Source organism: Palaemon carinicauda, chromosome 7 (genome assembly GCF_036898095.1).
Source record: "Palaemon carinicauda isolate YSFRI2023 chromosome 7, ASM3689809v2, whole genome shotgun sequence".
NCBI lineage: Eukaryota > Metazoa > Arthropoda > Malacostraca > Decapoda > Palaemonidae > Palaemon > Palaemon carinicauda.
Window position 1 is genome coordinate 8,876,140 of NC_090731.1, and position 12,500 is coordinate 8,888,639.

The window sequence follows — 12,500 nt, forward strand, 5'->3', positions numbered from 1 at the left end:
GTCTATAATTCCACATTTTTATTTCAAACTTTTGAAATAATCCCCTTAAATGGTTTAAGACGGTTAATTATCCTCTTGTATACATCGGTATGATATTGTATTCGATAAGCATCTAATAAAACATTAACCAAATATATTATTTACATCATGAAACTTCACACTGCATCATTATTCACTGCATTGCTTTAATTACCACCATGCCTGTAACCGCAATAAATCATTACTGGCTCATTAATCTTAATGAAAAATGTTCTAAGACACACCTCTGCAATTAACACTTTTCTGTCTTTCCTCTGATTCAAAAGACTGATAATTAATTTGGTTTTCCATATCAAAATTACCACTATTGAAATCATTAACATTTACATCTGAATATTTTATAGTAATGGGTAATTTTTTAATCATATTTCCCTTCCAAATTATTTATATAAAGATATTTCTTATGAGATTATGTGTGAAAAGTATATAGATCTGTTTCAGAAAAAATTTGTTTCCACTTCATGATGTTGTATTATTCATAAAAGACACAAATACTCTTTGAAAACCATGCTGCGGAAAAAAGGCTCAACGTACATATTTTGACTTTACTTTGATCCACTTTAGTATCCTACTTTCACAGCCTTTCCTCCGACCAAAACAAATTATATTTCAATATCGTAGGCTAACAGTTTTGTGCTCTCAAGTTTCCCCAGTCTTATCGAGGGAATAACAACAATTAGAATAGCGCCAACGTATCCCTGCTTGTCGTAAGAGGAGACTAAAAGGGACGGGACGAGGGGGAACCCTCTCTCCTGTATTTTATATTCCTGTGAGACTTCAAAGATGTAGTGCGATAGAGAGTAAAAGATGTGAATTTGGAAGTATGTTTAGGAATAGAAGGATGGACATATTGGCTTTGTGTGAGACAAAGGTAAAAGGGAAGGGTGAAGTGATGTTTGGTGAAGTGACTGGTTGAGTATCTGGGATTGAAAGGGGAAGAGCAAGAGAGGGTGTGGCTTTATTGCTGAGTGAATGGATGGTAGGTAAAGTCGTGGAATGGAAGGAGATATCATCTAGGTTAATGTAGGTAAGGGTTAGGTTGGGTAGGGAATGTTAGGCATTTGTTAGTGCGTATGGACCATGTTGTGAGAAAAGTGAAAAAGAGCAGAATGAATTCTGGAATGAATTAACTAGGTGTGCAGAGGAACTGGGCAGAAGGAATTATGTAGTTGTCATGAGTGACTTGAATGCTATTGTGGGTGCTGGAGAGGTAGAAGGTGTCATCGGGAAGTATGGCGTACCAGGTGAAAATGAGAGTGGTGAGAGACTGGTAGATTTGTGTGTTGAGCAAGAGATATGGTTGTAAGTTCTATTTGTTTTCAAAAAGAAAGATAAAAACAAGTATACATGAGTATGAGTGGTAAATAGAAGAGTGGTAGAAAGGCATTAATGGATTATGTGTTTATAACTAGAAAAATGTTTTAAGGATTGAAAGAAGTGCACATGTTTAGGGGCATGGCTAACGGTATGTCTGATCATTTATTGGTGGAAGGAAAATTAGTTGTAGCAAAAGAGTGGGGGAATAGAGTGGGGTGACATAAAAGGGAAATAGTGCAGGTTGAAGAGTTAACAAAACGTGAGGTAAAAAGCTAATATCAAGAAAGGCTGGAAATGGCATATGACAGAGTGAAAGCGAGAGAAACAGGTAATTTAGAGGAGGAGTGGAAGTTAGTAAAAGAAAATTTTGTTGGGATTGCAAGTGATGTGAGTGGCAAGGTGATTGTTGAGGCAGCATGCGGAAGGGTAGTGAATGGTGGAATGAAGTAGTGAAGATAAAAGTGTAAGAGAAAAAGCGGGTAATTGAAGAATGACTGGAGAGTAAAAGTGTAGAGAAGTATGAAAGATATAGAGAGAAAAATGTGGAAGTAAAACGTAAGGTAACTGAGGCAAAGAGGGCAGCTGACTGGAGGTGGGGTCAGGGATTGAGTCGTTCATATGAAGAGAATAAAAAAAAGTTTTGGAAAGAAGTGACGAGAGTAAGGAAGAGGAGTTTGAGAATTGAAGAGACAGTGGAAGATGGAAATGGAAGGATGGTAAAAGGAGAGGAGGCAAGGAAAATGTGGACAGAATAATTTGAAAGTTTACTGAATGTTGAGGATAATAGGGAGGCAGATATATTCGCTGTTGCGTGTCTTGAGGTGCCAGTGATGGGAAATGAGATTGAGAGAGAGATTACAAGAGAGGAAGTGAAAACAGCCCTAGATGAAACGAGAGTAGGAAAAGCACCTGGTATGGATGGTGTGAGAGCTGAGATGCTAAAGGAGAGAGGTGTCACTACTTCAATGGTTGGTGAGATTGTTTAATGTGTTTTATGTTGTCAATGGTACCAGTAAACTGGTTGTTTGCGTGTATTGTACCACTATATAAGGGTAAATGAGATGTGCATGAGTGTTTTAATTCAAGGGGTGTTGGTTTGCTGAGTGTGGTTGGGAAAGTGCGTGGTAGAGTACTGATTAATAGGATTAAAAAAAAACAGAGAATTCAATCTTGGAAATAAAGGGTGGTTTTAGAAGAGGTAGGGAGGTATGAATCAGATTTTTACAGTTAGGCAGATATCCGAGAAATATTTAGCTAAAGGCATGAAGGTGTATGTTGCATTTATGGATCTGGAGAAAGAGTATGATAGAATTAATTGGGAAACAATGTGGAATTTGATGAGGATATATGGAATTGGTGGAGGGATGTTGCAAGCAGTGATAAGTTCTTACACAGGTAGTAAAGCATGTGTTAGGATAGGAAATGAAGTGAGAGAGTGGTTTCCAGTGAGAGTGTGGCTGAGACAGGGATGTGTGATGTCGCTATGGTTGTTCAACTTTTTTGTTGACTTTTTTGTTGATGGAGTGGTGAGAGAAGTGAATGCTCGCGTGCTTGGTCAAGTATTGAAACTGATAGATGAGAGTAATCATTAATGGGAGGTAAATCAGCTGTTGTTTGCAGATGACACTGTACTGGTTGTAGACTCGGAAGAGAATCTTGGTCAATTAGTGACAGAGTGGGGAAGGGTATGTGAGAGGAGGAAGTTGAGAGTTGATGTGGGTAAGAGTAAGGTTATGAGATGCACGAGAAGGGATAGTGGTGCGAGGTTGAATGTCATGTTGAATGGAGAATTACTTGAGGAAGTAAATCAGTTTAAATACTTGGGGTCTGTTGTTGCAGCAAATGGTGGAGTGGAAGCAGATGTACGTCAGAGAATGAATCAAGGATGCAAAGTGTTGAGAGCAGCGAAGGGAGTGGTAAAGAACAGAGGGTTAGGCATGAATGTAAAGAGAGTTCTGTTTCAGAAAGTGATTGTATCAACTGTGATGTATGGATCCGAGTTGTGGGGAATGAAAGTGACAGAGAGTCAGCAATTGAATGTGTCTGAGATGAAGTGTTTAAGGAGTATGGCTCGATTAGATAGGGTTTGGAATGAAGTAGTGAGGGTGAGAACGGATGTAAGAAGTGAGTTATCAGCTAGAGTGGATATGAATGTGTTGAGGTGATTAGGCCATGTTGAGAGAATGGAAAGTGGCTGTCTGCTAAAGAAGAGGATGAATGCAAGAGCTGATGGGAGAAGTACTAGAGGAAGGCCAAGGTTTGGGTGGATAGATGGTGTGATGAAAGCTCTGGGTGATAGGAGAATAGATATCAGAGAGGCAAAAGAGCGTGCTAGAAATAGGAATGATTGGCAAGCGATTGTGACGCAGTTCCGGTAGGCCCTGCTGCTTCCTCCTCGCCTTGGTGACCAAGGAAGTAACATCAATAGGGGATCCAGCTTACGGTGGATAACGCGGGAGTGTGGGCTGTGGCACCCTAACAGTACCAGCCAATCTCGGCTGAATACCTCGTCAAGCTGGGAGGAGCGAAGAGAGGAAAGGTCCCCTTTTGTTCATTTGTTTGATGTCGTTTACTCCCCAAAATTGGGGGAGGTACCATGGTAAATATATATATATATATATATATATATATATATATATATATATATGTGTGTGTGTGTGTGTGTGTATATATATATATATATATATATATATATATATATATATATATATATATATATTCAAATAAGCCATATATATTTTTGATATATTAATGTCTGGATTCTCTTAACAACCTCGGGATCACAGACCCAGGCGAAATCTCACAAAGACAAGAGCTTGGCTCCGGCCGGGAATCGAACCCTGGTCGGCAAGCTTATATAGACAGTGACTTAACCCACTTGTTCGTGGCCAAGTGGGTTAAGTCACTGTCTATATAAGCTTGCCGACCAGGGTTCGATTCCCGGCCGGAGCCAAGCTCTTGTCTTTGTGAGATTTCGCCTGGGTCTGTGATCCCGAGGTTGTTAAGAGAATCCAGACATTAATATATCAAAAATATATATGGCTTATTTGAATATGAAAAACACGTAAAAATGTGCAAAATTTATCATAAATATATATATATATATATATATATATATATATATATATATATATATATATATATATATATATATATATATATATATATATATATATATATATCGTCAGTGTCTATATATTATGTAATGAGGCTGAGAATTACTAGGATTAAATAAAACCACCTTATATGTGTTATTAGAAGTTCTGCTAAAATCTAATTGATTAGTAGAAAGTACAGTTTAATGAAGAGGTTTCAAATTTGTTATTACATGATAGATAACACAACTATTTACGCTAGATTTGAGGTTAAATCTCTACATATTTTGATGGTTGGTTATGATATCATAAAGGGAAAAAAATGCCACTTGCCTTTATCCGGTGAATTCTTTATATTGGATCAATATAAACGACACAGAGTGCACCTGGATGTTTTCAAAAGTACTTTAACTTTTCATTTACTATATAAACGATAGATTTTACTCTAATTCTCCTTCCAGAGCCCCAAAAATTACTTACATCCACCTTCCAGAACCCTAAATTTTACGCTGGGGACAACTTCCAGAACCCAAAATGTTACTCTAATCAACCTTCCAGAACCCCCAAAATTTACCCTGATTCACCTTCCTGAGCCTCAAAATTTACTCTACTCTACCTGCCAAAACCCAAAAAAAAAGTTACTCTAATACACCTTCTAGAACCTAAAATTTTACTCTAATCCACCTTCCAGAACCTCAAATTTTACTCTAATCCACCTTCCAGAACCCCAAATTTTACTCTAATCCACCTTCCAAAATTTCAATTTTTACTGTATTCAACAATTCAGAATTCCAAACAATCTCAAATTTTACTGTATTCAACAATCCAAAACCCCAAATTTTACTCTAATCCACCTTCAAAAATTTCAAATTTTACTGTATTCAACAATACAGAATTCCAAACAATCTCAAATTTTACTGTATTCAACAATCCAAAACCCCAAATTTTACTCTGATCCACTTTTCAGAACCTCACATTTTACTCTAATCCACCTTCCAGAACCCCCAAATTTACTGTAATCCGCCTACCAGACCCCTTAATTTTCCTCTAATCCACCTTCCAGAACCCCCAAATTTACTGTAATCCGCCTACCAGACCCCTTAATTTTCCTCTAATCCACTTTCCAGAACGTAAAATTTTACTCTAATTCACCTTCCTAAACTTCAAATTTTGCTCTAATTCTCATTCCAGAACCTCAAATTTTACTCTAATCCACCTTCCAGAACGTCAAATTTTACTCTAATCCACCTTTCAGGACCCCAAATTTTACTCTAATCCGCCTTCCAAAAGCCATAATTTTGCTGTAATCCACCTTCCAGAACAAAAAATTTTACTCTAATAAACTTTACTGAATCTCAGATTTTGCTCTAATCCACCTTCCAGAACCTAAAATTTTGCTCCAATCCACCTTTCATAACCCAAATTTTACTAATCTTCACTTTCTAAAATCTCGAATTTTACCCTAATCCGACTTCCGGAACCCCAAATTTTACTCTAATTTACCTTCCATAACATCAAATTTTGTTCTAGTCTACATTCCCACTCACAAAATCTTATTCTAATCCACCTTCTGGAACTTCAAATTTTACTTAAATCCGCCTTCCAGAACCGCAAATATTACTCTAATCTACCTTCCAGAACCTCAAATTTTGCTCTAGTCCAACTTCCAGAACCCTAAATCTTACTCTAATCCCCATACCAGAACCCCTAAATTTGCACCAATCCACCTTCAAGAAAAAATTTTACTCAAATTTACCTTCCATTATTTCAAACTTTTTTCTAATCCTCCTTCCATAACTCAAAATGTTACTCTAATCAACGTTTCAGAATCCCAAATTTTACTCTAATCCACCTTCAGAACCTTTAATTCTACTCACATTCACTTCTAAGACCCTAAATTTTATTTTAATCCACCTCCCAGATCCCCAAATCTTACTCTAATCCACCTTCCAGAACCAAAAATTTTACTCTAATTTACCTTCCCGAACCTCAAATTTTGCTTTAATCCACCTTCCATAACAAAAATTTTACTCTAATCCACCTCCCAGGATCTGAAATTTTGCTCTATACCACCTTCCATAACCAAAAAAATTAGCTCTAATCCACCTTCCAGAACCTAAACATTTGCTGTAATCCACCTTACTTAACCTCATATTTTATTTAAAGTTACCTTCCAGATCCTTAAAAATTTGCTTTAATCTACATCCACAACCCAAAATTTTACTCTAATCCACCTTCCAGAACCTAGAATTTTGCTCTAATCCACCTTCCAAAACCTCAAGTTTTACTCTAATTCTCCTTTCAGAATCTCAAATTTTTCTTTAATCCACCTCTCATAACCATACTTTTATTCTAATTCTCCTTCCAAAATCTCAAATTTTACTCTAATCCACCTCCAGAACCTGAAATTTTGCTCTAATCCACCTTCCATAACATCAAATTTTACTCTGATTCACCTTCCAGATACTCAAATTTTTATCTAATCTGCCTTTCAAAACCACAATTTTACTCTAATTCCCGTTCCAGAATATCGAATTTTACTCTAATCCACCTTCCAGAACCTCCAAATTTTACTCTAATCCACCTTCCAGAACCTCAAATTTAGTTCTACTCCACATTCCATATGCCAGAATTTTACTATAATCCACGTTCCAGAACTTTCAACTTTACTCTAATCCACCTTCCAGAACCACACATTTAACTCTAATATACCTTCTAGAACCTAAAATTTTACTCTAATCCACCTTCCAGAACCCCAAATATTACTCAAATCCGCCTTCCAGAATCCCTAATTTTGCTCTAATTCACACTCCAAAAGTTTTACTATAATCCACGTTCCAAACATCTTTTTGCTCTAATCTACCTTCCATAACCCAAAATTTTACTCTAATTCATCTTCCAGAACGTAAAATTTTGCTCTAATCTACCTTCCAAACGTAAAATTTTGCTCTAATCTACCTTCCAAACGTCAAATTTTACTTTAATTAACCTTTCAGATCCTATGATTTTGCTCTGATTCACCCTTCATGACTAAAATTTTACTCTAATTTTCCAGATTCTCGAATTTTACTCTAATCCAAATTCCAGAACCGAAATTTTTTTTTATGTTAATCTGCCTTCAAGAACCCCAAATCTTACCGTGTTCTGCCGTCTACAACCCCCAATTTTGCTCTAATCCACCTTCCAGAACCAACTATTTTACTCTAATTTACCTTCCTGGACCTCAAATTTGCTCCAATCCACCTTCCATAACCTCCAATTTTACTCTAATCCATCTTCCAGAACCCAAAATTTTGTTCTATTTTACCTTCCTGATCCTCAAATTTTTCTCTATTCCACCTTACATAACACAAATTTTACTCTAATTTACTTTCTAAAATCTTGAATTTTACACTAATCTCACTTCCAGAACCAAAAATTTTCACTCTATTTTACCTTCCAAACTTCAAATTTTGTTCTAATCCACATGTCATATCCAAATTTTACTCTAATCCACGTTCTAGAACCTAAGATGTTGATCTAATCCACCTTCCATAGCCTTAAATTTCACTCTAATCCACTTTCCAGAACCTCTAAATTTACTCTAATCCACTTTCCAGAGCCTTAAATTTTACTCTAATCCACCCTATAGAACCCTAAAATTTACTCTAATCCGCCTTCCAGAACCCTAAATTTCACTGCAATCCACGTTCGAGAACCGTAAATTTTACTCTAATCCATTTTCCAGAACCCTAAATTTTACTCTAATCCATGTTCCAGAACCACAAATTTTACTCTAATCCACCTTTCATAACCCTAAATTTTACTCTAATCCACCTTCCAGAACCCCAAATTTTACTCTAATCCACCTTTCATAACCCTAAATTTCACTCTAATCCACTTTCCAGAACCCTAAATTTTACTCTAATCCATGTTCCAGAACCCTAAATTTCACACTAATCCACCTTTCATAACCCTAAATTTTACTCTAATCCACCTTCTAGGACCCCAAATTTTACTCTAATCCACCTTTCATAACCCTAAGTTTCACTCTAATCCACTTTCCAGAACCCAAAATTTTACTCTAATCAATGTTCCAGAACCCTAAATTTCACACTAATCCACCTTTCATAACCCTAAATTTTACTCTAATCCACCTTCCAGAACCCCAAATTTTACTGTAACTCACCTTTCATAACCCTAAATTTCACTCTAATCCACTTTCCAGAACCCTAAATTTTAGTCTAATTCATGTTCCAGAACCCTAAATTTCACACTAATCCACCATTCATAACCATACATTTTACTCCAATCCACCTTCCAGAACCCCAAATTTTACTCTAATCCACCTTTCATAACCCCAAAATTTCACTCTAATCCACTTTCCAGAACCCTAAATTTTACTCTAATCCATGTTCCAGAACCCTAAATTTCACACTAATCCACCTTTCATAACCCTAAATTTTACTCTAATCCACTTTCCAGAACTCTAAATATTACTCTAATCCAACTTTCATAACCCTAAATTTTACTCTAATCCACCTTCCAGAACACTAAATTTCATCAAATTCACGTTCCAGAACCCTAAATTTTACTCTAATCCACCTTTCACAACCCTAAATTTCACTCTAATCCACCTTCCAGAACCCTAAATTTTACTCTAATCCACCTTCCAGAACCCTAAATTTTACTCTAATCCACATTCCAGAGCCCTAAATTTCACTCTAATCCACGTTCCAGAACCCTAAATTGCACTCTAATCCACCCTTGATAACCCTAAATTTCAATCTAATCCACCCTTGATAACCGTAAATTTCACTCTAATCCACCTTCCAGAACCCTAGATTTTACTCTAATCCACGTCCCAGAACCCTATATTTTACTCTAATCTACCTTCCAGAACCCTAAATAATACTCTAATCTGCCTTCCAGAGTCCTGAATATTACTTAATAATCCACCCTCCAAAACCCTAAATTTTACTCTAATTGACCTTTAAAAACCTTAATTATTACTGTTACCAACCTTCCAGAGCCCTAATTTTCACTCCAATTCACCTTCCATAACCCTAAATTTTACTCTATTCCACCTTCCAGAACCCTAAGTATTACTCTATTCCACCTTCCAGAACCCAATGTATTACTCTATCCCACCTTCCAGAACCCTAAGTATTACACTATTCCACCTTCCAGAACCCTAAGTATTACTCTATTCCACCTTCCAGAACCCTAAGTATTACTCTAATCCACCTTCCAGAACATAGGGTCAGCTGCACCTTTAGGAAGAGTTTATGTCGATGATCCTGATGACTGGGACGTAGGAGACAAAACGTTCCACTGGGCAGGAAAACCGCATCCTTTGTTTTCTTTGAATGCAGATGATGGCACCATCTATGCTTCCAGTCATGTCAGGGAAGGAAGGTACATACTTGTTTTTCTTGGTCTTTTGACTTTTTTTCTGCACAATAACACATTTTGCTACTGTATACAGTACTCACACACATGAACTTACGATATATGAATTTAACTTTATTGTTGCATGCAGCCCTTTTTGATTGATATGCACTGTTAGAAAAACCGAAATCTTAATCGGAAATTCTTCGTAAAAATATACTTTTATCAGCTGTATTTCAGTTAAATACAGGCGACCGTAATTTTACCTTACGTTGTTATTAACTTTTACGGGTTGGTGAACGTAATATCACTCCATTACGTCAATATATCCTTTTTAATAATGGTAAAAATCCTTGAATAAATGTTACCAGACATTTACCGATTTTTAATGCAAATCTTTAACAGTGTGTGTTAAGTAAACCAATATTGAACATAAGATTGGGGATATATTTTCAAGCTCCATTCACTATCTGCTCTTTGTGCAAAAGTGATTTCCAACAATTTCCATAAATTTCACACTGCAAAATTAAAAAACACTCATAAAATTTGATTCGCAGTTAAAATGCTCTGGTAAAGGGTAAGCATGTTTGAAAAGCTAATCAAGGACAGTAAAGTAAATTTGGAAGAAGGAGCCATTGTTAACCCACCTCCTCTTACTACACTAGTGGCTAGTTATAAAAGAAATATGCGGATATCATCAGATCTCTATAAAATACTCGAATATCTGGGGTTAACGTATCAGAACCAAGAATTGATATCTGATAAAAGTACCTTTCCATGCAATTACTCCAGTAACCCTAAAAGTACATTTTAGCTTTATTATGCAAATACGGCCTTCCTAAGCCTTAAATTAATTATATCTTCTCCAACAGAGAGACTAAAAATGTCTTCGTATGTCCAAATTCGGTTGTTGGATATCACTGAAACGCCCATCGAGAAATAAAGCTCATGAATATGTTTTGATGTTCCATATATGACTTAAAAACATTACGGTACAGGTTACTCAATAAAATGTGAGCTGGACATATTTTGTTTGAGGATTTCTTTTAATATTACTTGGCAACAAGAAACTCTCCGACCAATTGATGAGAACGATAACATTGGAGCATTTGAAGGATTTTCTTATATTTGTTAATCAAAAGTTGATGAACAGAGAAAGCTCTTTAAAAGGTATTTTAGCATCATTCAATGCAAACATGGTGAAGTGTTTTACAAATTTGTATCCTCTTGCCAAATATTACTGAGAAACAAGAAGGTGTCATACCAAATGATGAGAACGATAACAATGAAGGATTTAAACGATTATTTTATATTTATTAATCGAAAGTTGATGAACAGAGAAAGCTCTTTAAAAGGTATTTTAGCATCATTCAATGCAAACATAGTGAAGTATTTTACAGATTTGTAATTTATTGTCAAATATCCATAGAAATAATCGTAACATTGAAAATATATACATATACAATACATCAAAACGTTCATACACAGTTAAAAGTTTGGATTAAAAACCCGCAAATGCCTTGCAACATTTATTCCAGGACTTATACCGTAATAAGAACGGATTTATTCACGTAAAGGAGTAATATTACGGTCACTACCCCGTAAAAGATTACGGTCGCCTGTATTTTACTGAAATACGGCTGAGAACAGTAGATTTTTACGAAGAATTTCCGATTGAAATTACGGTTTTTTTTTTCTAACAGTGTATTTTATTGTTATTTTCCTAGATATGACCTTCAATTCAGCGTGAACGATCTATTGTGGAACCAAGTGGGCGTTTCTGCTAATGTTTCCGTGGTCGTGAGAGTTCTCACCAACGAGGCGTTGAGTCACGCAACGTCTGTCAACCTCACGCCCACTACGCCTACAGATTTGACGAGAGGATGGACGCCCTCTGTAAGTAAAATGCTTTAAGTTCAATATTCTATAGTTGTTTGTCCTTACGATAAAATCTTAGTATTGAACTGTTAATAGGCTAAAACATTAATTAATAATAACTTCTGACTAAGATAGTTCCATTTATAGTCATTCCTACGAAAGCTAGATCAGTAAATATTATTTGATAAGAATTGATTGTGATAAAGATCCAGTTTTAGTCACTCCTATTAAAGTTAGATCAGTAGACATTATTTCATAATAACTTATGACTGTGATAGCTCCATCTTTAGTAACTTTTGCTAAAGTTATATCAATAAATATTATTTGAAAAGAATTGACCGTGATAAAGGTCCATTTAATAGCTCCTACTAAAGATAGATCAATGAACATTAGTTGATAAGAAATTCAGACTAGGATACAATTAAATTTTTAGTAATTTCTACTAAAGCAATATCAGTCTTGGACCAGTCTTTATTCCGTTCTGACGCGTACGTCTTATTTTGTTAAGTTTTATGAGGACACATTGGTGTCTTTAAAGGCTTTTAATTTAAGATTTCCGTCACTAGTTTATCAAATCACAATGTACCTATTCTGCACAAACGGGAAAATGGCAGATCAACATTGCATACTTTTGGCCGTTGTTAGAGTTTGTATGTCTTGATGACATGCTACCATTGCAATAACTCTTATCAGGATATGTGTTATAAGTTTTATAATAATTAGTTACTCTATATACACATAAATATATATACACACACACACACACACATATATATATATATATATATATATATATATATA

General features: G+C 35.7%; 1 pseudogene; it reads left to right on the forward strand.

The window, feature by feature from the left end:
• Positions 1 to 12,500, forward strand: part of LOC137643825 (putative neural-cadherin 2) — a 432,156-nt pseudogene that overhangs the window by 395,028 nt on the left and 24,628 nt on the right.